This window comes from Anguilla anguilla, chromosome 7 (genome assembly GCF_013347855.1).
Source record: "Anguilla anguilla isolate fAngAng1 chromosome 7, fAngAng1.pri, whole genome shotgun sequence".
NCBI lineage: Eukaryota > Metazoa > Chordata > Actinopteri > Anguilliformes > Anguillidae > Anguilla > Anguilla anguilla.
Genome location: NC_049207.1, coordinates 35,116,542 through 35,122,066, shown reverse-complemented (window position 1 = coordinate 35,122,066; position 5,525 = coordinate 35,116,542). Strand labels below are relative to the sequence as shown.

Below are 5,525 nucleotides of genomic sequence, written 5' to 3'. Positions count from 1 at the left end.
AGCGGTATTGCTTGCCCCCCCAGTAGCTGCTGGCTCTGCGGCGCCCCTTCCGGCTGCGCCCGTTGCCCCTTGTGCCACCTGGGGGGTTCCACTAGCACCGCTGCCCCCTTCTCCACTGTTCTGCAGCGTCATCCGGACGGCGTTGTGGCGTCGGACTCCCGGCTGCGGTCCCGTAGCCATCCTCCCTCTCTCTCAGGCCGGACCTAAGTAGATGGGGGGGAAGCACAGGAACAGCGCTCAGAGATGCTGGTCCTTCCAAGGGGGACCAACGTTGCCGCACCAAGGGAGCCGATCAGGGGTCGGCTCCACGAGGTGCAGTGGGACCTCCCTTCCGGTAGCTGGCACCAGGCGTTGATCCGTATAGCTGGTCTGGCTGGATCCGGGTGCCGCCGCCGTCGTTGTGGGGAGGTCCTCGGGTCCCCCGTCTGCCTGCTCCTCGGCCTCGTCCTCCGGGTCCACCCGATGGTCCTGCTGCGGCCTGGAGAGCAGAGGAGGGGAGCCAGGAACCGATGGCGAAGACTCGGTGAAGATGGTGTAGCCCGGAGAGCGAGCCGCTAAGGGCCTTCTCTCCGGGCGGCGCTGAACTCCCCTCTGGTCTCCGGCGATGGTCGTCCGCAGCAGTGGTTTGGTCCCCGGATGGCGGGAGTCTTCTGGCAGGGGTCCTCCGAGCGCTGTCCTGGCTTCGGCGTTGGGGAATCAGCAGGCCGCGGTCACGCCACTGATACCTGCCTATCCCCAACGCTGTGGGTCCGGCCTGGTCCGCCGGCCTGATGCAGTGGACACAGCCGCGGTCAAGCCACTGGTACTGCGCCACTACACCAGACCTTCCGAGAGAGAGAGGAAGGAGAGAGAGAGAGAGAGAGAGAAGAGAGAGAGGCACGTCTGCTCTGACTGCACACCACCAACTCACAAACCCACTGTCCTCCAATAGAGGGCAGTAGATTTGTGCGTGATGAAGAGAAACCCGAGCACACGTGAACACACAAACACAAAGAGTGGTCGAGTGATCTCAACGAGCTACCACCAGTAACATTTCCAGATGTGTTTTCCTACCTTGTTTGTGGTGTGAGCACTTACACATTCGAGTAGTTCATAAATTATAAATCTCTTGAGGCCCACCTTCAGTTTACAAATGGATGGGTTCAGGACCTGCAGATTTTCGGAGTCAATAACCAGAAAACCGTCGTTCGCACTAAGGTAGGTAATCGCCACTCACCACACACACACCTCTCTGTGTCACCACTCTAAACTCAACAAAACAACTTATTTTTCCAAGGCCAACACTGCATCATATTTAGTCATTACAGTTTGTCTTTCACTTTGGCCACATTTTGGTTAAGTTGTTTACTTTCACTAAGTGTGCTTTCCAGCCAAAACACTGTTGTTGTTGCTGTTGTTTCTGCACTGTTTTGGACTAGTTTCTGTAGTGGTGATTAGCTGTAAATGTGAAGGCTATTTTGATTGTTTTTTATCATTCATTTTACACTTATTTAAATGTTATTTATGTCTTAGGTTTTGCACTCTCAACGCCTCAATGAACCTCCGCTCAAGCCATGGGTGATCCTCAGTTCCAGTGGCCAAGTGGAGTGTGCACACTGCACATGCATGACTGGCATAGCAGAGTCTTGCACATATTTATGTTGGGCCTCTCCTGTTTAAAATTGTAGTAGCAGTGCAGATATGGGGGACCAAGACAGTCACTGACGTTCCAGCCTACTGGATGATGCCCACTAGTGTGGACAAGGTCCAAGAGGAGGTGGGATACAAGATCGACTTCTCCTCTGATGCAGCTAAGAAGACACTCAACAAGTGCATCAGTGGAGAGAGAAGAATGTCAGGGATATAGACTCGTGTTGGCTGCAGCGTGACCCCAAAAAAAACAATTTCGGACCTGTCACCCTTACTTCAGATTTTGCACACTCACAGGAAAGCCGTTTGTCTTTCTGGAATGGAGGACTACTACCATCATTATGCAGACCCTGTTAAGCCACCTTCAGCAAGTGAGCCATGGCTATGATTTTCCATCATTTATTATGGTAACGTGTTATGCAACATAAGAAGGCCACTGTTCTCAGTCACATGCTTGTCACTGGCACAACCTCCCCACCCTTTGGAAATGAAAGAGATAGCTCCTTATGGTGTAATGCCAATAAGATACTTTATGGTGTGCTTGTGTTTGTAGGGGTAAAATGTCTTGTGTGCTCTAGCTTTCAGATTTGATGCTCTCTCAATGTTAATTTCAAAGCAGTCCACAATAACTGCAACATGCCAAAAGTCTCCACAAACTGATGTGGTATGCTGCCTTGCAAGCAATGTCTCTCTGGCCAGTGCACCAAAGGGCTGAGGTGTGTAAACAGTGCACCTATGGTGTCTCTGAACATGGTGGACAGTCTTTCGGTCTATGCAGAAGAGGTGTGCAATGTGCTGGATTGGCAGTTTCAGCCTCAGGCACATCAGAGTTAAGAGGAGCATTTGAAAAGGAGAAAGTTTTCGGCCTGTCTGTGGTAGGCAGGGAAGAAGCTGCAACAGCACACCCATCACAACAGCGAAACATGGAAGCCCAGTGTAGTCCTTGGTCTTCACGTCATCATCTTTCAAGAAATGCTCATGCATCTTCTTTTGGGAGAGCTCTTCCTTCAGTATCCTGTTCTCGTCCAACAAGTGGTTAATTTCGGCATGCCTGCGGCTACAAAAACTGCATTCCTGCTGTTCTCCAGTGTTGTCCTTTGATGCAGCTTCATCCACCTCTGACCTCTGTGCAGCTTCATCTACCTGTGATGTCTGTGAAGCTACATCCGGTGGTGCAGCTTCATCCATCTCTGATCTCTGGCCAGCTAGATCCGGTGGTGTTGCTTCATCCATCTCTGACCTCTCTCCAGCTACATCCTGTGGTGCTGCTTCATCCATTTGTGCTGCACGTGCAGTGTTGTTCCCTGTGAGAGCTTGCTGTTTCATTGTTCTCTGGTTAAACCGCTCAGTGTGCATTGCTTTGGCTTCTGTGTGCCCGAGGTGTAATGAAGGTACCCAGTCAGGATGACACTGTAGCACTTCATAGGCTGGTTTGCCTGAAAAAAAACACACAGTATTTCTTTGATTAGTTATGCAGCTATGCAGCCAGCTAGTTGTGCAAAGTTAGCTGTGTAGCAACAATCCAACAACAAACAACACAGCTTGGCTACCCTATGCCATGTATGCGGAGCTAGCGGTAACCACATAACAGTTAAATGTGTTTTGATTATAACTTACGTGTGTGAAAATGCCGTGAAAACACAAACATGTGTCAGGAAATATTGCTGAAGGTGATGTTTGTTCGTCTTACAGCTGCTACGCATGCCATGTGACGCCTCTTTGTTAACTCGGCGACCTGAGTTCCATTGTTTTGCTTCCAAGCTGGAAAGCTGAAAAATCGCACTCCATTGGCAATCCGTTTCCCACGCCGGTCGTGACAACGGTTATGGCAGTTGATAATACAGTAATTATTCACCATTCCACTCTTCCATGTCCTAAAATGCCACAATGCCTTGCGTTACTCATGCCATTCTCTCTGTGTTTTGTATCGAACACACAATAAAGCCTGTGTGCGTTTAAAAACGACGGATTGTGTGGTTTGTGGGGAGAAGGACTGCAGAACTTGTTACATATATTTATTTAATTTGATTTGGTAATTATTATCAAAGATATGAATTATCACTCAAATCACCAAATTCATTGATAGGCAGAGCAAACTGTTTGGATCAACCTTTATCAAAATGTACAACTACCAACCAGGTGAAAATTGAAAAGTGTCTAATCAAAAGACAAGGTTCAACTACCTTAAAACAAGAGTAAGCTGAGATCATTTTTAAACCACTGGCAGGTATTTTTAGGCAGTCCTTAGAAACAGGAGAAATACCTGAGGACTGGATGCATGGTAATATAATACCAATATATAAGAACCATACTGATCCAAGAAACTACAGGCCTGTAAGTTTAACTTCCATAATATGTAAAATACTGGAATCTATCATTAGAGACAAGTTGGAAGTATTTCTTTAAAATAGCAACATCCTAAGGGATAGCCAGCATGATTTTTGTAAGGGAAGGTCATTTCTGACAAACCCTTTGACATTCTTTGAAGAAGTGTTTTGATTATAGCAAGGCGTATGATATTATCTACTTAGATTTTCAAAAGGTATTTGATAAGGTACCACATGAGAGACTTGTTAGTAAAATGAAGACAGTAGGAATTAGTATTGTATTTAAGACTGGAATCGGAACTGCCTACAGGGTAGAACACAAAGAGTAGTATTAGGAGGAATATTATCTGAGCAGGGAGCTGTTAGAAGTGGAGTCCCACAAGGATCAGTCCTGGGACCACTGCTCTTCCTCATTTATATCAATGACCTCGACAGGGACATAGAAAGTACATTAGTGTCAGGGTTTGGCAGGTAGGACCCAAATGCAGAGTAAAAAAACACAGAAAGTCCAAAAGGTATATTTTAAACGAAGGCTTTAATTTCAACACAGAACCAAGAACAAACAAAAGGCCACCAAGGGCAAATACAAAAGAAAACTAAAAAATACTTAGAACAGAAAAAACTAGGAACTCAAAACACTAGAAATCCTTGAAAACACACGAAGCACAAGGAACACACAATGAGGGCAGAAAACAGTCAGGACAAAACGCAGGCAGAACAGAGGCAGGTAGAACACAAGCACAACACAGACAGGCGGAACACAAGCAGGCGGAACACAAGGAACGAGCACCCGAGTCAGAGAAACAAAGAACTTAAATAGACGGGGATAACAAGACACAGGTGAACTCAATGCACAAATAACCCAGAGGGGGAAGGGATAACGAGACACCATCTGGCGGCCCAAAAAGGAAAAACAGAAACAAGAGCAGAATCCTGACAATACCCCCCCCCCCCATAAGGGACGTCTCCCGATGTCCCAGAAGACTGACCTGGGGAGGGGGTGACACACAGGATGGGACTAGACTGAATGGGAAACAAATGGAACAGGACAGGACAGAAACAGGACCGGACTCAAGACTGGAACGGACAGAAATGGACTCGGGACTGGAATGTACAAAAATGGACTCGGGACTGGAACGGACAGAAACAGACTCGGGACTGAGACAGCACGGGATCCGGACTGGACTGGAGACAGTATGGGATCCAGACTGGACTGGAGACAGTACGGGATCCGGACTGGACTGGAGACAGGTCGGGATCTGGACTGGACTGGAGACAGGTCGGGATCCGGACTGGACTGGAGACAGGACGGGATCCGGACTGGATTGAGGAACAGGGGCGGAACCCGGACGGGACCGGGCACAGGAACAGGGGCGGAACCCAGACGGGACCGGGCACAGGAACAGGGGCGGAACCCAGACGGGACCGGGCACAGGAACAGGGGCGGAACCTGGACGGAACCGGGAACAGGAACAGGGGCAGAACCTGGACGGGACCTGGCACAGGAACAGAAGCGGAATCCGGACGGGACCGGGCACAGGAACAGGAGCAGAACCCGGATAGCGCCGG

At 48.8% G+C, this 5,525-nt stretch overlaps 1 pseudogene; it reads right to left on the bottom strand.

The window, feature by feature from the left end:
* Positions 1–237: 237 nt before the first annotated feature.
* LOC118232544 lies at positions 238–2,955 on the bottom strand (annotated as a pseudogene).
* Positions 2,956–5,525: the final 2,570 nt, after the last annotated feature.